The sequence below is a fragment of the Dufourea novaeangliae genome, unplaced genomic scaffold (assembly GCF_001272555.1).
Source record: "Dufourea novaeangliae isolate 0120121106 unplaced genomic scaffold, ASM127255v1 scaffold1, whole genome shotgun sequence".
Classification (NCBI taxonomy): Eukaryota; Metazoa; Arthropoda; class Insecta; order Hymenoptera; family Halictidae; genus Dufourea; species Dufourea novaeangliae.
This window is the reverse complement of record NW_015373885.1, coordinates 3,602,474-3,625,180: the sequence shown is the minus strand read 5'-3', so window position 1 is coordinate 3,625,180 and position 22,707 is coordinate 3,602,474.

Here is a 22,707-nt window from a genome sequence, read left to right as displayed (position 1 = left end):
TCCAAAATACCTTCCAAGACCGAAAACCTTGGGGAACAACGTAGGAAAAATGACCTGACAAAATGGTCACAACGTTTGTCGCGTCCGTCCGCGTGGATTTCTCTTTCGAATCCGCCTGGAGTTGTAAATTCCAGGCTCGACCGTCGTGGTACGCGTCCGGTTGCGACTGTTGCCCGCCAAATTAATATTAGGCAACTGATTCAATATTCTCTAGTGAGAAAAACTAATAATTGCTCGACCGTTGGAGCTGACGAATCGTGATGCGAATGTTGTCGAATGAATTGAGTCCGTGTGACTCTTGTCGTAACGAGTGCGAGTTTTCGAATGATTGTTGTCGAATGAATGAGTCCGTTTGACTCTTGTCGATACGAGTACGTGAATGTCTTGAGTCCGTGTGACCCTTGTCGAACGAGTGTGTTTTTCGAATGAATGTTTGCGAACGAAAGTTTTCTAATGAATGCTTTTCGACTGAATGAATCTTTTCGACTGTCTGTTCGAGTTTCGTGTGACGTCGCGCTTCCTCAAAGTTTGCTGAAGGCGTTACCAAAACTCGCTTCCTTATTGGTTATGCCCTGAAGGGGAAGGCAAATTTCTCGGTTTTTCCAAGCGACGTGGAAGTGGAATACCTCTCCTTCAGGGCGAAGTGGACGTCAGGAAAATATCGCGCACGTGGTCGCGGTGCGAGTTGACCGCGACGAATTTTCGAGTCTCTCAACGGTAGGGTTTATGGCTGTATTGTCTGCGAGTCAACGCGCCCCGGTAAGGCCCGGCGCGGATGGGTCCCAGGTTACCGAGCGCATGTGGCGGATTGCAGACCAAATGTTCGCTTCTTTTGTCTCTGATTCCCTTTGTCAACGAAATCGAAATTGCAAGGGGTCGGTCTTGAAAATATATAAATTGACTGAAAGAAGGAATAAAATAATAAAAAGTAACGGTATCGTCTGATTCTATAACCGTCGTTTCGGTCTACGACGGAAAAACGTTCGCTGACTTTCACCCTTAACGTTAAAAACTGTAGGCCTGCACGAGTCTGGTTGCCAGATGGGTACATCGACAAAAGCCAGCCCCCAGCAAGACCTTCCGGATGAACCCAGTAAATCGTCGCTAACGCATTCTACCTAAAACACGGGGAATGGTAGTGACAAGGTCGCTACAATAATATAGGGATTGTCACATAACAGGACATTCCTGTAAGACGGTTTCGCTAGAACATGGTTCGAGGATTGGAGAAAGCCTCGAGTAACACGATTTCGTTCTAAGATGGTTAGTTCTGAGTTTTAATTTTTAGAAACCTAATCACCGTGTTGCAGAGGGGTTACCTGTCTAGCAATCATGTACAATACTTAGTCTCTGGAGTAGTAATTATTAGGTGTAGGAGAAAGTTGGGTAACAATGGGACAGGTGAGTCAAAATTATTGTTTTTCTGTGATAAGAACTTCAATACGCGGCCACGCGTGGTCTTAGTTTCGGGAGGTCTCCACGATAATTCGTGTTTAAATATACATAAATCCGAGCACTCATTAGTTTTTGTATAAGCGCGTTTGAAAGAATTAGAGTGAAGGAAGATCGACTTTGCCTTCGCGGTTTTATCCTCTAATAGAACTTCTGTCTATAGAATCAATTATAGTAAATACAGCATTGCATTCTATAATTTATTAGCAATATTTTCTCTGTTTACTAGTTTGTTTACCTGCCGTTCAAGTGTGTGATATGTCATTTTGGATAAAAAGCCTCATGTGCAGGCAAAACATGGGATTCCCGAGACTCGGGTTGGGTCGGGACAAGTCGGGCGAGAGCGGCCGGGATCCCGACAGTGTAAAACGCATCGGGAACCCGACAGATGTCAGGTCCCGTAACGTGTTCGGGTCCCAAAATATATTCGGGTCCCGAAACGTATTCGGATCCCGTAACATCTTCGAGTCCTGAATGATATTTTCTAGAACTTTTCCGTCCAACGACAAAAAATTATACTATACAATACGATGCCATACTGAATCTTCAGATTCATGATATGAACTATAAATGCTAAATAAGTTGACGATTCCAAATGGCATCCTGCGGTTGGACAGGATTAATAATACAATCTTTAGTACACATTTCTTCGTACGTTATGTTTTTATTAAGTAAAATAAATAAAGTGGCAGTATTAGGGACATTTAATCTATCATACAACATACAGGCATAAATAAGATTATTTTAAATTATAATGTATTAAAACATAATTCCTCGACATTGTCCGGCAATAATTATATTTTTTACGTTATAATTTAAAATAATATTATATATGCCTGTATGTTGAATGATAGATTAAATGTCTCTTAGATTACCACTTTATTTATTTTACTTAATAAAAACATAACGTACGAAGAAATGTGTACTGAAGATTGTATTATTAACCCTGTCCAACCGCAGTATTCCATTTGGAATCATTAACTTATTTAGCATTTATAGTTCATATCATGAACCTGAAGATTCAGTATGGCATCGTATTGTATAGTATAATTTTTTGCCGTTAGACGGAAAAGTTCTCGAAAATATCATTGGGGACCCGAATACGTTACGGGACCCGACATCTGTCCGACCCGATCCCGAAATGTCGGGTACCCGCACACCCCTGGTAACTAAGTATTTAATGTTGAATGGTACAAATATCAGAATTTCGTAAAATGTTGTAGAAATCACACGATGGACCTTTTGACACCGTTAAGCAATGAATACAAACTTTTTAAACGATATCTCCGTGATTCTAGCAGTGCCCCAACAATAAATTAAGTTTCGCCTAACCATATTTCGAGTTTCAACGGAGGGTAAAATTAATATCACCCACATAGTCAAACACATAAGACAATGGCTGTTCGTGATTAGTATTTAAATGTAGAGTACATGCCGGGGGTTGGCCTATTCAAACTTTGGTAGAAGTCGTGTGTGCGTTCAACGGTTAATAATTCATCTGTCTACACCCGGCGAACAGTCAAAACTTTGCAGTTTCCTAATCCCAGATTGCTCATCCTTCATTACAAGATCCCGATCGGCTGGTGCACACGTAACCGGCGGGGGTGCTGGTTCGACGAAATTGCGGCACGTATCGGACGTATCATCCGGAAGCTGAAACGCGAGGACAACTCTAGGGGGGCCGAACGGGGCACACACACACACACATCCCCCCCCCCCCCCCCCCCGCCCCTCTGGGATTATTCCCGCGGCAGACGAGACTCGGTATTACGGGGCGCGTGTCACGATTTATCCTGGTCTCGATAAGCCGCCCAGCAGATAAGCGTCCGTCGCGCTTTACCCCTGTGTCGTTGCGATCTCGCGAAGTTAGGAAACGCGTTTGACGATCATCGACAGGTGTATCCGATTTTATGGTTTCCGTCTCTCCGCGATCGAATGTCGCTTGCGAAACACGTAATCTCGATTCCCGATACGACCGTTGAAGGGGATTGAGAAGTTTCAGTCAGTTTGAAGGGATTGATTCTTCATCTCACGATATGCTGTGAATCCATTGGTGTGTTAGGACTGTAGTGTTTACGCGAATTTTAACTTTCATACATTATTTTATGGAAACCGGAGTGAACGTAAAAAATAGATTCGTCACTGAGAGATTTGATACGTTAAAAATAAAGTAGCGATGATAGAGTGAAGCTTTGATTAATTCTTGGTCGACTTTTGTTTGAAGCTATTATTATATAGGGTAAGACCGAAATGATGGTGTAAACGGGCAGGAGGTGATTATTTATGCAAAAATAAATGAGAAATGCAGAATAAAGTTTGTTTATCCGAGGCTTCGTTTTCGAAAGGGACGATTTTGGAACGTCATCTAAATGCGTGTATTTGTGCTGACAATAAGTAGAAATGGAATGCAATGGACAGACGCGTCAGCCAAAGCAGAGATGGGTAAAATTTTTATATAAATAAAAATCGTGATTAAAAAAATAAAGTTAACAAAATTTTTATCGTTACTCAAAGCTTGAAGAAAAAAGTAACTTTATCGACGAGCATCGATTAAATAAATTTATTCACCGAGAATTATCCGATAAGTAAAAGTTACTTTTTGTAATCATGGCGTTTCACTCATAGCGTTGACAATACTTTCATCTTTCACTTTTATCTTTATCCGAAAACTTCGAGTAAATCTATAAATAAATTTGGCCAGCCAACCAGCTCGAAAAAACGCGCTGACGGCGTCGAGCGTCGAACGTCGAAGGTCAGCGATCGACAGTCGGCATACAATGTAAACACACGTAGATAGATTTACTCGAAGTTTTCGGATAAAAGTTTCGCAAAAAGTAACTTTTACTCATCGGATAATTATCGATGAATAAAGTTATTTAATCGATGCTCGTCGATAAAGTTACTTTTTTCTTCAAGCTTTGAGTAACGATAAAAGTTAAAGTTTATTTTATTCAAATAGTTATTTAAATAATTGTTTAACTAGTTAATGCCCATCCCTGAGCTAAAGTCCTATTGAATTGGATCCGTATCCAGAAGATTATCAAATTTTGTTATCTCGGAAACGAAACATCGAATGAAAAAAGTTTTATTCTGCACTTTTAACTTACGTTGGCATTAGGAATCATCTTCTGCCCGCTTGTACCACACTTTCAATCACATACCCTGTGTATAGTTTTTATGGATCTATCAATTTAGGAATTCTTGTTAAACCTAGTCGCTGTTTCTGTTTCTATTCTTAGAAATTTGAAGTACACAGACGAAGAACAGTTGTGTTGATAGAATATATTTTTAAAATAAATGGTATGATTTTTTAGGTAGATTGAAACTTCTGCTTTTAGCGTTGAATACGTGTAATTATAATTATCAGACCAGTTGTTATATAAGTATTCTCACAAAACTGACAGTCTTGCCCGTAAAACGCATTTCATTGATATTTTATGCTTCAAATTCACCAAACTTCGTAAATATTGACCACACTTATTTAATTTATTCTCTCATCTTAAGTGTTCGTTCTGGAATGTGTTCACAAGAGCTCAGTGACAAGATCTTTTATAAAATAGTCGAAATATCTTCTTACGCGCGACTAAAATATTTAAATAATGGAACTTCTGTCGATTATTTTTTTAAGATTGATATCTCAGAAGCGATTTCAGCTTTGACTTTACAAGCATTTCACTAGAAAACGATAGGATTAAAACAATAGTCGCGTGCAAAACCAGAACAATAGTGATAGTAGTGACGTTGAAAAAATAGTAATAGAAAGTAGCATTGAAGAAGGCACCGAAGAAAATGATAATACATCTCTGCTTAGAGACAGAATAAAACCCAACACACTCATTTTCATTTCAAATGCTCGATCAAAACTAATTAGAAGTGCAATAAAAACATCTTTATTCCTAAGTCAAGTAGATAAATCACCACATTCTCGTTAAAAATCGCAAGATAAGTTCATCACTCTTAACTTTACCACGATCCTAGTGCACCTATACATTCGAAATAACGAGGATGAAAGAGAAACCCGCAGTTCAGTAACAATTTCCTTACACATTTAGCAAACCCAAGAACATTTCTGAAAAGATGCGATTGATGTTAAGGGGTCACGCTTAGTCAGGAGGCCGAAAAAAGAATGTTTCTTTGGGATTTTTTTTCTCAAAAACTATAAAACCTTTTTCAAAAAATGTGTTTGTGTTTCAAAGATTGCAGTTTCTGCATTATAAGGTAATTTTGTTTATTTAGAAACATTTATTAGTAAATAAATCGTGATTGATCTCCCGGATGTCTCTTCACAAAAAGTGGTCTGCCGTGATCATTGTAAATTCGTAATGGTTCATATGAAATTAAAAATTCAGTAAGATTTATGTAATGGAAGAACCAATCTTGTCCTTGAACGTCGGGTTTTTGGTAATATTGAATAGGAACAAAATGGCGGTCATTTTCCTGAAAAAGAGCGATTTTCACCTAAAAAATCACTCGTTTTTGGTAAATTAAAAAGAAAGCATGGAACGATCAAAAGAATCCTTCGTTCAAGGGCAAGTTTTTCTGATTTGAAATAAGGCGCAAAAGGTTTCATGTAAATCGACACAGTAGTTTTCGAAAAATATTAATCACCGATTTGAAAAATGTAATTTCAAGAAAAACGCGTTTACAGTTTCAAGTCAAGTTTACACTTATATAAAATGTTCATCCTTTAACGCCTGTAACTCTGTCATTTTTAATTGGATTACCTTGAATCTTGCACAGAATATTCTCGAGATGTACTTAAAAAAAATGTAAAAATGAAAAATCGATTTTTGAAAATTTCTGACTGAGCATGACCCCTTAAGTCGAACACGCATGCAAAGTCGTAATAGCGTTGAAGGAACAAAAGCATGATTTGGTCGAAATAGATCCGACAATAGCAGGATTCAAATATTTCTTTATAAAGGACGTTTCTCAAAAAAGAATAATTAAAACTTTGAAAAAAGCTCCTAACCCGAGTCTTTGACACCGAGTCTCGAATCTCTGTTTCTAAGGTTAATTCGGGACAGTCGATGTGTCGACGAAGGTCCGTTCGCCGTGACCGTGTGCACATCCGGCCAGCGTGGAATATCCCCCAGGTCTGTTCGATATCCAATATCAGCTGGATATATCGCGTAAAAAGATGTCGGGTGTATCGGCAGAAATCTCGTCGAGTCTCGGGGTCTCGGTCCAATAACTCCATTGTCGAGTGTATCGCGGCGTTTCCTGGATCCCCCATCGACTCCGGTGTTCTGCACCGGCGATATCCCATAATGGCGGCGTTACGTGAGGAGGCCGTGGAAGAGACCGTATGCATCGACGCGCGCGCGCGCGCGGCCCGCCTGTATCTGGATAACTATATTATATAGCGTATACTTATACGGAGAAAAGTGCTCCGGAATAACGGTCCCCGTTCTCTTCTACGATCAGCGGTACCTGCTGCTCGAAAAAGTCATCCCTGACGTGGCGGGGAATCGAAGAGGCGGCAGAGCGAGCCAGAAGGGTCCTTCATGTCGGTCGAAGGTCCCGAGGATCGATATCGAAGAACCGAACGGTATCGAATGGTCATACTTGATCACCACGTTCGGTATTGCTAGAATACCTACAGTGACTGAGAAAGGACAATGGTAAAAAAAATTGGCCAATTTGGGACCTTGCAACCAACGAAAAGTTTGTACAGGATATTCTTCTCTGGATTGAATAGAGTAAATAATTATACATTTTGGAATTTTTAAAATCTGTAGAGATACAGGTTATCCTCAGAATTGTGGTACAACCAGTCGGGTGGTGATTCTGTAAGAAAAAATAAGTAGAAAAAAAAAGAATAAATGTTTTCCGTTTGAAAAAATCGAATTTGAAGATTAATCTGAAATGCGTGTATTCGTGTGGTAGTAAGTAGAAACGGATTGTAATGACCAGACGCGTTAGCTAAGTCCTATTCAATTGCATGCGTGTCCAACAGATTTTTAAATTCGTTATCTGGAAAACGAATCTTCAGATGGAAAATTGTTATTCTTTTCTTACGACTTATTTTTGTATGTAAAATCACTACTCGACCGGTTATACCACGATTTTGGGGACACTCTGTATATCCTGTACAAAGTTTCCGTTCATGGAAGACTGTCGTATTTATTAAATCGAATCATGTATTGAATCGCATAGTTTCTTTTAGAATTTAGATGAAGTTATCGTAGAAGGGTGGTAGCATTCAAGGTAACATGAATAAATCAATATGGGTCTTATAAAGTATTTTTACATTTAATTGTTCTTTAGAAAGTAGGTGAACAAATCTGAGAGTCACTGTATAAAATTACAGCAGCTTCAAAACTGTTTTCTTTTTCAACAGAACGGGTCTCCTGAAATGAGACTGACAAATTTTAGAGAAATTTGGTATGTCATTGTGAACTAGAAATAACATCGTACACGGTATATTGTGCTCCTCAGTTAAAATGTCTTGTCCGACAAATTGTTTTTCAGGATTTTTCGATGTACATATTTGGAGCTCCATACGTTTCTTACTTTTTAATTTAAAGTCAGAATGTGCTTTTCATGTTTTATAGTACTTTGAGATGATGTAATACGTACCTCTTATGTTAGATAATTTTGCTAATTTATATTGCCCTATCTAACGATCTGTATGGTTGTCTGATGTAATGATCTGTTAGGTTATCACTTATGTTTACACCTCAGTTATTTATGTTTAAGTTGTATAAAAAATAGATAAAATAAATATTATTTGAATCATTGCTTATATTAAAGTGTCCTATGATTACAAATAAGAACGGTACAAAAAAAAAGAATACAACCTTATTTAATTGAGCTAAGGAGAACTGTGTACCTTTGTGTGCCTAAATTTTTCACGAAGATTATAGAAAAAGTAATACATACATTGTAGGTACATTCTTATGAAAAACAGGTTTTAATTTTTTTACATACACGTACCGATATAAATTAAGAAACGAAGCAATTATATTATCACAAGTTTTATCAGTACCATTAACTACGTTTCACAGTCCTTAGTATGAGTTACATAGAATCTGCGTAGGTATATTGTCTTAGAAAAATTGAAAATAACTTCGAGAGTTTCGGAATAAAGATTTATATAGAATGTTACCATCCGGCAGGATCTGTTGCAATAAATTTTAATTGTCCCATTAAGAACTGTGATAGTAGTGCTGGGTGAGTTACAAAATGCGCATTAAATTTCCAAAATATTTATTATCCTATGCAATTTGTATTCATTTTAATGACGAATACACCGCAATTCGTGTGTTGCGACGTGCGCCTGTGTGCAATAGTCTGCTGTGCGCGTAGAAGATACTGCCGCGAGAGTTCGAGACGTCTAATGGTTCATAACGCGGTCGTTGCTGAACGTTCCTGCCATATAACTGGCGTTAATTGTGATCGTAAAACGAATTGTCGGTAACGACTGCGGTGAAAGATGCGCGACATCTCGTATCCTTCTCACGTCTCTCCCGCACCATCCTTTTTGGTCGTATCGCGGAGCACGCTATAAAGCACACGAGTGTCCATTATACGGACTAAATGTTGTTTGACCTCCTACTAATGGGGAACAACTTTTGTTGATTGGATACACAGCACTTTTGAAAGAGATGTCTTCATTGAATCTTATTGCTTGTTGCAGTGAAACGAATGAACGTTTAGGAATATTAGAAAAATTTGGAGGGCAAATTAAGCTTCTGGTTGATTCAGCTTCAGTGTAGAATAAGGTTTTCTGCAATATTATTATCATTATAGTTTAGTTTGTTTATCTCCTAATTAATTATTTGAACGCTTTGGTTTAGTGATTCGCAATAATAAGTTACCTTCTTTTTATAATCTGATGGTCTTTGCAGATTTAATTTCAAGCGAATTGTAGATACAAAATTTAACCGATTTAGATCTGCGTCCCACATTCGCTGCAGTTCGTAACAAAGAATGACTGAAATACCTACTCATATTAACGATTTACATCGTTTGGCGTCTAGTAGAAGGTATAAACTATACTGCAAAAATAGTTCGTTGTGCTGGAATGAATTTTTTTTTTCGTATTTTCCAGATGATTTTCGAACCACCTTAATTTTGTTAATAACGAAGACTCCATAAAAATTGGACTAAATTAGTTTCAGGTCTAAATACGTTAAGAGAATATTATTCTACATTTTGAAAAAGAGATATTGGATTTTCGATGATCCTTTATTCTTACGTTATCGCACCTTTTTTAATGATCTTGATGGAAATAAACATACTAGAGCAGATCTGTACTCTCAAAAATTATTAATTCGTATACAGTTTTATGTAACTTTACCTCACAAGTGTAAAACTTCGCTATATGAACGAAATGATGTAATAAGAAATCGTAAAACTTTTACCCAACAAAGCAATTATGTCCACCCTAGAGTATCTTTCTCTGAATTGATTGGTGACAATTCTAGGGTTTAGAAGCCAATCAGTGTAAGTGTCAAAGTAAGTTAACAGAGATAATTGTTTAGAGAATCCACTGCAAAAAAGTAATAACTGTTACTAAGAAATAAAAATTGATTTATATTTAATAGGATACATAGATATGAACTTGGTTATGTATAAAATCAACGATGAATGTGTATTTACACGGTATAAGGCATTTTCAATGAATGACTGACTTATACTGATTGGCTTTTGAACTTTCCAATTCTTCTAATCAATAACAAAAATCGTTAAAGCTTTCGCAACTTAGAAACTTGAGACTGCTTGATTACTCACTTCGATGTAGGGTCGTAAACAATTAATCCCCTTTAACACGTGTAATTTATTAAATCATATTGTGAATATGATCCCGGAAGCATCTGTTCAATTTCACTTTACCGCCGTCGGATAGATAACTGACAGCTGACAGTTCACATTGACGTGTACGTAAGGCTTGTGATATGTAACATCTGTAATAATATTTTATCGTATCTGCATAGTTAAACCTATCGACGTGCCCGTGTGTCTCGATGTTAAGCTTCAAGACGGACGCTGAATGAAACCTTGTTTACGTTGTTTTCGACCTAACCATCTTCTTGACCTCCAACGCTGCGGTTGGTCATACAGGGTGTTTATAAACAGGCGATTCGACAGAAATTGATCGAACGATTTACTGTAAAAGGATGAGTCGGTTACTTAATTATTAGTTAGTTGTACTATTAACAGCTTGCAACTTTTAAATAATTTTACAGGAACCAAAATAATATCAATCGTATTTAGAAATGCAATGTTCCAGAGACAGAGCGTTTAGCCTTATAATACTTTCGAGAACATCAAATGAGTGTCACCTACTAGAATGTTATACAAATTTCTTATAATCTAAATGTGGAAACCATCCGTAGTTTTCTTCACATTTTGGTGTTTCATCGTTCAATAAATGGTCCCCCAACAAAAATATGGCTAACAAAACAAATCTTGTCAGACACAAAGTCTGTCTTTGCTTTTTCTGTCTTTGTCTTAAAACTGGAAAGCACGTTGAAAAACCTGTCGTTAGACTTTTGATGAATTTCTTTCGATTCGGGAACATTAAATGTGATGTTGTTTTATGAGTCTGTCAATCCAGAACCCAGGATAAATTCCTTCAATGGTTTAATCCAAAATGGGGATGGAAGTATGAAAAATCTGAAAAATCTTGCTTCAAAATGAAGCAAGGTTGTAAAATGGCCTAAGGAAATTTACATCACAATTTACAATTTTTCTCAGAACAATCAAACCAAGTGCCTACTAAAGAAAATTGTATAGGACTCGTTAACCAATATCTAGCGAAACTTCCAAATTCCACATGAAAAATCGTCCAAACCCAAAGCACAACCTAAGTATGTAATACTCAAATCCGAAGTACATTGCCACTCATAAGTATTGAAACACTTGTCGAATATTTAACAAATCTTATAAGACACTACAAAATTGCTGAAAGTCTGAAATACACTACTGGCAAAAATTATTGTTTCACTTGTTCACTAGTGAAAAATTGTCAGAATTCAATGTTCCATAACTTTATTAATAATCATTCAAACAATTAAATGCAACAACTGTAAAAAATGTATTTGTAACAATCGATTCACTATTTACTACAAAGAGTGCGAAGACAGTGATTGATGTTGCTCATCTGATTAGTAACTTTTTTAACAATTACTCTCGTCATATGCCAAAATACGGTCACTTTAGAGCACTTTTATTTTGTTTTATTATTTTTATGTTTAAATTGTATATCAAGTTGCTTTCTTACGAATTTTACTAATAATAAAATACTTCATTAATGGCCACAGTTTTATTTCATTCTCTTTAAAAGAAAGTGAACAAAATCTTAATACTAAATTGGGGTATCTTGAGACCCCATGCTATCATTTGTATGATTTTCTGAATGCGACTACTTAAGGGTTGAAGTTTGATTGACAGCTCTTACGATACTGTGAACTAAATAAAAAGTGGTCTAAAATATGTACCTTTCACGTAATATCATATTTTCTTCATGTAGATCAAATGTCCTAATATGTAAACGATCTTCCATTGAGAGGTGTCATTTTAAATTTCGCATTATTTTTTATCTCTGAATGTTAGAGCTGTCACTGTTCGACGCGTGAGTAGTAAAAACTATACGGTTAATAAAAATGGGACGATGTACGCTTGCACAACGTATTCAAATTGTGAAAATTCACTATAAAAACGATAAAAATTTCACGGAGATAGTTCGTAAATGTACACTTTTCGGCCGAAATAAAACTCCTTGTCGCACAGCAATTGCGAATCTAATAAAAAAATTCCAACTTTTCGGTCATGTTTTCCCAAAAGGAGTAATTTCTCGAAATGGAGACTTCAATTGGCCGCCCAGATCATGCGATCTGACACCATTAGATTTTTTTCTTTGGGGCTATGTCAAAGATAAGATCTACTCCAATGCTCCAGCAACGATTCAAGCCCTTAAAGACAATATCGGAGCTGTAATTCGCGAAATCCAGCCGGATTTGTGCGAAAGCGTTATGAAAAACTACCTTAAACGAATGGCCGTCTAGTCTGTAAGAAGAGCCTAGGCGACCATTTGGAAAATAATGTATTCCATGATTAATGGCAGACTTTGTGCTTTGCATTTAAATAAAAATATTTCAACAACTCTAAAAAAGACAGCGTTTTTTTAATAATTTAAGACGAAATCTCTTAAGGAGTCATGCTCAGTCATGAGGCCGAAAAAAGAATGTTCTTTGGGAATTTTTTTCGCGAAAACTATAAGACCTTTTTCAAAAAACGTGTTTGTGTTTCAAAGATTGCAGTTTATATGTTATAAGGTAATTTTTTTATTTAAAAATATTGATTAGTAAATAAATGGTGAGCGATCTTCCGGATGTCTCTTCACAAAAAGTGGTCTGCCGTGATCACTGTAACTTCGTAACGGTTCATCTGAAATTAAAAATTCAGTAAGATTTATGTAATGGAAGAACGAATCTTGTCCTTGAACATGGGGTTTTTGGAAATATTGATTAGGAACAAAATAGCGGACGTTTTTCTGAAGAAGTGTTATTTTCACCTACAAAATCACTCGTGTTTGGGGAATTAAAAAAAAAGTATGGAGCGAACAAAAGAATCCTTCGTTCAAGGACAAGTTTTTCTGATTTGAAATAAGGCGCAAAAGGTTTCATGTAAATCGACACAGTAGTTTTCGAGAAATATTGATCACCGATTTGAAAAATGTAGTTTCGAGAAAAACGCGTTCAAAGTTTCAAGTCAAGATTACATTTATATAAAATGTTCATTTTTTAACGCCTGTAACTCTGTCATTTTTAATTGGATTACCTTGAAACTTGCACAGAATATTCTCGAGATGTGATACTTAAAGAAAATGTAGAAAGTGAAAAATCGATTTTTTGAAAATATCTGACTGAGCATGACCCCTTAATGGAAGACCGTTTACTTATGAGCGGTAGCGTAGGTCGACAGGAATTCACTTTCAAAACAGCGTATCACAAACGGGAAAATTTGTATAGTGGGAGCCTGTCGCTCCGATCTCTCAGTTTTCCTATCGAGAACTCGGCCGAACCGGTTAGAGAGGCCAAGGATGGTGGAATAAAAGATGAACAACACGACGAGGGGAGTCAAAATGGAGCAGGAGTTCGCTTCCGGTTGGCAGCGAGAGCTCTCCGCGTCGGTCGAAGTTTAACGGTGGATCCCAGACCTCGGTCGATTTGAACCTCGACTCGAGTCCTCTCCCTCCCTCTACCCCCCCCTGTTACTTTTCCCTTTTCCTCTCTTTACGACGATCCGCCGGTGACCTCCCGCGGTGTGTTCCCACGGTGAACGGCGTCTTCTGGCGGCGACGTTGATTACGATACGTACGCCTTGGTTCGCCTGCGCAGAGCGCACGCTCCACGACCGCCTCTAAGCTAGGTCAGTACCGTAAACGGCTTACTTGCACGCTGCCACGCACTCGCGCCGGCCACGTGTTCCCGCCCGGCGACGGTGAACACGGCGAACGGGGAAAGGATGGAAACGTGCACGGAATGTGTGCTCGAACCGGCGGAACAGCCTTAATAATAGGGGTGGACGCTGTGGGGAAAAAATGTGTCGAACGTTGAGAGCGAGACAGTTTCGCTTGGAAGCTTCGTTTTTGACAGTGTTGAGGTTTTGTGCGGAGTTAAACACGTGGTTGTTTGATCCCGTTGTAGGATTTAATCGGTTCAAGAATAAGAGATATTATACACGTATTATAAAATAGAAACATACTTTACTACCCTAATACTAGAAATATAGAAACGCACAATAAACAAAAAAATATTATTAAACAGTCTTACAGACAAATAAACTTTTTTCTTAATTTTTACGATTTTTTTACTCTTTGTCCCTTCCACGCAACAACAGCCACACGAGAAGAAGGAACCACACACTCTTCGCGCATTCACTCACGCATACAGTTTAGCCAATCTCGTAAAATTATTATCCCTTCTTTTCTTAACAGACAGACGTAATGGATCTTTAACCCTGCTGTTCTCATCGGGTTTGTATAACTCAACATAAAGATTATATTTCGATAGGAAGTATTATATTATTAAACACTTGTTTTTAATATCCAAGGTATTTAAATTTCATGTCTACTTTCTGTGTGTTTTTCATTTATTAAGAACGACTCATTTCAAAATGTAAAATAATTTTGAATAAGTGAGGAAAACAGCAAGGTTAAGGGGAAGAGACGAGTGTGTTAGGTTTGTTTCGAAGTTCTGTCGTTTTTTGTTCGTATTTTAATCCTCAGAAACCACACTCCACCTCAACGTACGCAAATACCACACTGGTGCGAATTGAGATTTTGAATTTTTGATGATTAAGAACTTAAAGAGAATACAAAAAAAAATTGAATTCGTAACATGTTTTTAAGGTAGCATTTGTTCAAAAATTTAATGAAGGAACCCGTTATGCTAGCCGGATAGAATGTTATAGACAAACCAATGTTCCGCTGGTGCAAATTCAAACTATATAGTATGGTGTTTGAGGGTTAATGGCGAAGTGAAGGATTTCTACACAGAATGTTCCGCTTAAAACGTGCCACCTAAATATCTTCTCTATCTGTGATCATACAAGAAATATTTTTTACGTAATTTAAATGAATTCAAGAGACGAATCGGATGGCGGCAAAAATTTTTGGTCATTTTTTAATGGTTTTTTCAAGGTCACTCATAGTTTTTTACATATATGCACACAATTTTTCTGTTGTATGTTATAGCCAACATTATTATGCATTTATTCAAGTACATATAATAGTATGACCTTGAAATGACCTTAAACTCTAAAAACTAAATTTACTTATAAAAAATGTACTCTAAACATTTTAAATTCACTTATATAATTTTTTCTACCATCTGATTCGTTTCTTGAAATCATTTTAATTACGTAATAGAGAAGATATTTAGATGGCCTGTTTTTAGCGGAACACCCTGTATAGGGGACATTGCGAAATTGCGAGAAAGATGAAACGTCGTTATAGAAGTTTATGATTGTTGCTTTCCAGATTACAATATTGATTTAAATTTGTTTTAATGCAAACTGAATCGGATACATCATCGACAGAATTTTCTGAGGTACCTAAGATTTATTAATATTGCAGTAATATGGTATGGACGTCGTTACATTTAGACAGTTCACAAAATTCTTTTTATTAATGTCGTTACATAGGACATCCAATCGCGAAATAAAGTTCACTTCCTCGATATACGAGTACACTGTACAATAATATGTATTGCTAATACGAATATATGCATAAAGTGGGACAGGGCGGGTGGTAGAACCAGACAGGGCGGTTATTCTACATGCAACAATAAATTGAAAATGTGGAATGACATTTTTCCTTGCGATGCTTCATTCCTGAAATGATCGAATTTTTACATTCATACATATATTCGTGCTGTCACTAAGTAGAAATGGAATGTAATAAACAGACACGTTAGCACTGTGCTATTTGATTACACGTGTATCTAGCAGATTTCCAAATCCGATTATCTCAGAGACGAAGCATCATACGAAAACATTTTATTCTACATTTTCGACTTGCTTTTAAATTTAGTCTTGTGGGGCCATTCATCCTAGCTCATTCTGTATATGTATAGTGCTATTTCCCAGAGAAATGAGTTTATAAGGAACCATGTTGGCTAAACCCATTAACAGTGCAATAAAATCATGACATGTGGCAAAAAATGTGTACAAAAAATGTACTCCTTACTTATTGCCTTTTTATGTGCTAAACTACTTCTATTCATAGTAAAAAATATAAAGAAAAGAACGTTTTACACGCATCTTTTTAATAATTACGTCGTGCATGATAAATCTCAGTCGGGATAAACAGTTCGGTACTTCACACACTGATCAAGTCTCACTCTGGATAAACTGTTAATGGGTTATCGAGTCTACAAGGATCTCTATAACAAGATGGCTTTTCTGGTGGAATAGTTAATGAAATATTGAAAAATGAAGTTTCTTCATATAGTGCTCTCTCTTGTAGAAATTCAAATTTTAATATTCATCTGTTATACTTACGGTTTCTGCTTAACATAAGCATGTGTGTATAAAGAGTTACCAAGATCGTTCGTGTATTGGTAAGAGAATTCGTTTTTATTGTTAGAAGTATTATCTCTGTATGTTCTGCGTATTGTTCGTTAAATGTAACAACGGTAAACCTTGTAAAAATGAACCTTTACGTATTCAATCATTATATTAATATCCACTGTATACCATGTCTAAAAAGAGCGTGTTTATGTGACGACAATTTTTATTATGACGAATCGACAAGTATAATTGCTAATCCACAAATCATGTAGAATTGCCTTTAAAAATGCAGTTAAAGTTTATGACCTCCAAAGTATCGATAAAGAGAGTACATAATGGCGGTAGCATAGCGTAGTGTTAGAAGTTACGAGTTCAAACATAATTTCTTAATTTGTTTTTACTTTTTTTTATTATTATTAAACTGCGGATTTTGTGTCTGTGTACATAATTGTGTGAACATCAATGTAGTTAAAAGTTGAAGAAACTTGAATAAGATTTTTATCTTACTTTAAACCTAATAGGAGCTTTTATCCCACTTTCTGTAAACTAATCCATAACAATATAATATTACATAAATATCCAGTCTACTTATTACACTTAGTACAAGAATTTAGTATTTATACGTAATTTCGTATGAATAGAACCCCTTCTCGATTCGAGAATTGAAAATCCACATATATTTACCTCTATCGTGAGGTTAAGACCACAATAGCCTTGTAATATAATTCATAGAAAAAGCAGCATCGTTAAACCATGAATGGAGAACCGACCGCACAGTTTCATAGACATTATAACCGTGTATTCGCTTGTTACTGGTGGTAAAGAAAAAAGGAAATAGGCGTGAATGGATACGCAAATTCGACGTGCTAGCACAATTTCTCGCGGGCTCGTGTAAACGAAAACGCGCGTCACGTTATCGTTTAAACATGTTTCACGAACAAATTGGCATATTCCGCCGGTTTGTTTTACCGTTTTCGCGGGCAGTAAAGCTACCACAGGGAAAAGGTTAACTGTAGATAAACAATGGAACAGGAAGAAGGAAGCACGAAATCCGGCTTGGGAAGCACGAAAGCATCGTTAGGGAGGGCCGTAATCTGCTCGTTTTTATTCATGGCCGCAATGCTCCAGTTATTACTTCGATAAAATTCGGTTTAGACGAGACTTAAGAATCCGAATGGCCTCCAAGCTAGATTAGTAGCGTAAACATAAAGTTTCCACGGACGCCAGATCCGCGGCTAGCGAGCAACACCTGCTGATGCAATACTGTGATGAAAAGCGCGGGCAGCGCGACGATGATATTAATCGGTGGAATGGATCTTTCTGAGCGTTTATGGTGCTTACGACCGTATGCCATGGGGACGTTTCATTTTTCTTAATTGTACGAAGTAAGCTGTTTACGAGGTGCTTGTTGTAACTCTTCTGTTTTACGGATTGAGAAATAAACGTGAGAGAGAATAAATTTTTCATTGTCAGTGCTACAGGAATACAAACTTGAATTATGATTTAATATATAGGATTGTATAATAGAAACAGGCCATCTTGATATCTTTTTTCGTACCGATGTTATGAAAATGTATATTAACGAAAGACCAATGGTTACAAGGGTCAAACACGACATAGAAATTATTTTCTTCGATGTTATCCATATCAATACTCTTGTCTTTTTTTTTTGTAGAATGGCATATTTTTTGCCTACTGAGCTAAAATACAAAATCAAGGTGGTCTGTTCCTAGTGGACCACCCGGTATATATAGCAATATAAGAGCGTTTCATTTCTCTTGACCAGTACAAAAATGATGTCGAAGGATATGTATATCATTATACACATTGTAACTGGGCAGGAAATATAAAAGAACCTGTATGTAATGTTATTAATGTCATACATGTATTGCATATTGACTTGTAGAAACCAAATATACTTTGCATAAATGTGAAGAATTCCTTTCTCAGAATTGGGCGATTATTCTTACACTGAAGACTTACTACCTTAATCGCTTTGTATATGGTAAAGGTAAAGGAAACGTTCTATTCGTATAATTACTTTCAATTACGAATTATATTGTTCCTTTTATGAAAGTACCGTGACTCACAGATTTGTTCAGATATTTTCGAAAGAACAAATACGGAACGTTTTTATAAGATTCTTATGTATTTATTCGTGTTACCTTCAATTTTACTATCTTTCTGTAATAAATTTGTTTGAATTTCAAAACAGAATGTGAGGTTTCACCTGAAATTTGATTAAACAAATATAACAGTTTTCTATGAAAAAATTTCACCGTATATCATCTATTCTGCAGATGTTCTGAACGATACTGAATAATTTCCATTCAATACTTGACGAATTATATGTTTTTTATTTCTAGTTCCCACTTTTAGTTTAAAACCACAAATGCTTCATAAGCTACAATCTTCACGTTTCAGTACTTACCTTTTATAATGTACATTCATAAAAAATAATACTTTTCGTTCTCTGAAGTCCTTGAAATTCTAATTTCCATCGGACCACCCTGTACGTATTCATTTCGAGGGATTATCTGAATCTCTGATGTTCACTTTCACGCGCCGTACACCACGGAAAACACAGTCCGTGGCTCAATAAAACAGATTCGCAGGAAGTCGTTGCCCGTACAGGAATATAAAAATTCCCGGAAGAAAAATCACGGTGTATTTGGCACGGTAGATTTACTCCTATCTGGAATATACTCGGCTTATCGGTGTTCTAAGTTCGCGCGAACGTGAACGTCGGCCGCACGTGCACATCGATTCAGCCACCCACAATTGTCACTGAACGTTACGGTATCCCTATAGCTGAAGCCTCGTTATCTTTTAAACACAAGCTTCATTCGTGTTTCCCTCTGTCCCTTCGAAATGCGTGTTTCTTCGATACTTTAGCACCACAGTTTCTTATCGTAGACACTGTTCTTTTTTACCTTTTTTCACTCATTAGGAGTCTGAGGATACGTGCCCATTTATGCAAATTGAAAATTTTTAATACTAATGTGTAAACATAAAAATTGGTTATAATTTCATTTTCTGTACTGGAGGTTTTATTAAAAATACCTAAATAATATTAAATTTTATTAGTATGTTTACAGTGATCCGTCGATTAATGCGATATGCGCAACGGTGTTATTCCCACCACTGGGGGGTGGTCCCCCTCTGGAATTAATAAAAACAGGGTGAACAGAAGCTAAGTAGAAGCTTGGCTTTGGGTAAAAAACAAATTTATGAAGGCCTGAGAAGTGAGAACATTTCCGCCTTGCCATGAATGCTCCGAAGCAGACCAGAGTACGTCGCACTAATCGAGACAGTACTGTATTTTACTGCGTCTTGCAGATTTAAGAACGCAGTGAATGCATAAACATTCATAATGTTTACTCATTAGTAGATTGACTCAAAGTGGCATTTTATAAAGTAATTCATAAAGACAAGAACAATAGTGGGAATTTCTTGCTTCCCGTTAGTATTTATTGGGTTAAGAATAAAATAGAAAATTCGTTGTATGTGGTGAAAGTTATGTTTTTTCATTGTATCTCACAGAACCTTATAAACTGTAAATGCATAAACTCCACAGCTTGGTCTTCGAAAGATTTATGACAGGAATACTACGATGCTTGCAGTCTTGAAAGAGGAAATATGAAACTATGTAAATGACCAGGTTGGGTTATTCGATCGGCGTGAGCTTGTTTATTTGAAACAGATGAGAGAAAGATGCATATTGCAATCAGTCTGATGTTACGTTGCCTTAACCCCCTACCTTATAATGACCAATCAGACTCGTCATGAGGATTCTAAACTGGATTTAATAGACATGAATGTTATTAATTTTCTTTAAATCGAAGTGAAATACTATTTTGCTAATATTGATATTTAACTTTTAGAATAAATGTACATTTACTACGAGAATGGTATTGACTTTGCTTCTAGAAAATTATTAATAACAAAGTTACTCGTAAGCGCAAATAATAAAACCGTAAGACAAGGAGTTAAAATTAATTAAGTGTACAAATATTTGTTCAATTCCTTTTTACGTATATTTATTTGTTTCATGATTCTGTGATAACTTTATTTTCTTTTGAAGTAAAATTCACAGTTTGGTACGTAATTTGGCCAAGTTAATGTAACAGCCTTCCGAGAAAAAATTTTTGTATCATAGTACCTTCGAATCGGCATAAGAAAAATATCTTGAGGTTCTTGGAAAGTTAGGTCCTCACTTTTCCAACATACCAGAATTTCGGCTACCGCAGATATATGTATACTTACTACATCGTAGATGCAAGCAATATAACTAAACTGAGAATGTTTATGCAACTACAGATTTTTGGAGAGTAATTCATAAAGATTCGACTCAAATAGCAACTTCTCTGCTTTATTAAAGTTTGTATGAGGTTCGACCGAAGCAAACAACTGGATGAATTTTATTAACCCTTAAAATGCATGATTTTTCCAAATACAGTAAAATATTTTGAAATTGCCAATATTTGTGCCACGGAACCATGAAATAATAATTTCAAAAATCCATCTCATCTTTTGCATTGCTTCATTTGAAAACAGGGTCTGTTGCCAAATGGCTATACCATATGTAGAACATAGAAAAAATCGCAAACTAATTATTATGAAAATGTCTGAAACAATTCTATTTCTGTTTAAACGTAGTGCAACTTCACACTTTTCGTATTTTGTATGTGTAAAGCCTCTGCACGTGAGTATTTTAGACCTCATTATTAAATGTCGGATTGTAGGCCAATGTCCAGTTTGGTCTTGCTATATTTTTTGTAACTGTCTCTTTGTGGAAAGACGCTCCATCTATTCGCTTATGCTGATACTTTATACTTTGATAGTACACATAGTATATACAGGGTCAGGTTTTCATGATTTTTCAAGGTAACCTTCAATTTTTTGCAAATACACCTATAATTTTTTTTCATCTAACACATGTTATGTTATGATATTTACCGAATTCGTCTTGAAGTCCTCTAACAGATAGGCATAAAAAAATTATAGGTGTATTTGCAAAAAATTGAAGGTGACCTTGAAAAATCATGAAAAAAAAGAGGTGACAAAAAATTTACTATAATCACGTTAAAGCTCTCTCGAAACCGTGCTATACCTGATAACAACATTTTCGATCGGACTGCTAATAACAGAATAATCTCTACTGATCACGATTCGTGGTTCACCCTGTATATATTTGGTCGTTAAGTATGAAACTTGAAAAATATTAAAACACGAGCGTTTACATTTATTATTTCTAGTTTGCCGCGAAATTTCAGTATCAGGTTAGGTTAATTTGACAGATGAGTCTCCACTCCTCATAAGTCACATGTGTTTGTTAAAATATCTTTAGTAGTTTTATAGGTTGATTCGTTTTTGTGGAACTACGGAAATGTCGAAAATTCGTATGGTTTATGAATATGAGTTTTGCCGTGGAACCACAGTGTCGGTGACAGCCCGTAATGTCGACGTTTTGTTCCGTGAAGGATCCAGTACTAAAGCCACGGCGAGTAATTGTTTCACAAAATTCAAACATGGGAATTTCAACCTCACCAATGGTCACTTGGAAGACCAGAATCAAAGGTGGATAATGATCACCTGAGGCGCACTAGAGTTCGATCCATCTTAATGTACGCGAGAATTGGCATCGACATTCAGTGCCTCCATACCCACCATACTAGCAGATTTGGCTCAAATCAGTGAACTAAAGATGTTATATACTATTTGTCAAGTTTCATATTTAATGGCCCAATACACTCAAATGCATCATGCAATGTATGAAATATACAGTAAATCCTCGATGGTCGTTCGAAGGCTCCTCGGCACTGAACATAAAATATTTCATAAAAAATTGCCACATGCGGCTGGAACAAATATCACTGGCTTCAGAATTTCAAGCCCTACCACTGTGATAAACATCATTAAAAAGTCAACGTTACATCTGAGGATCTCTGCTTGTCGGTGCCGAGGAGCCTTTGAACACTCATCGAGAATTTACTGTATTCTAGACATGTTAAATGGCAACACTATGCATTTAAGGGTTAAACATTTAACTGCACCTAGTTCCAGACAGTCGTCCATATGGATGAAATTCGCACTCAAATTCACAGTCTAATTATACCACGTGGTACGAACGCACAGTACGCCCGTATTTCGCCAGGTATTCCCAATGTGGACGGACAAAGGACGTGGTCTCGCTGTTCCACGGTGGAACCAGAAACTAATCGTCCGCTT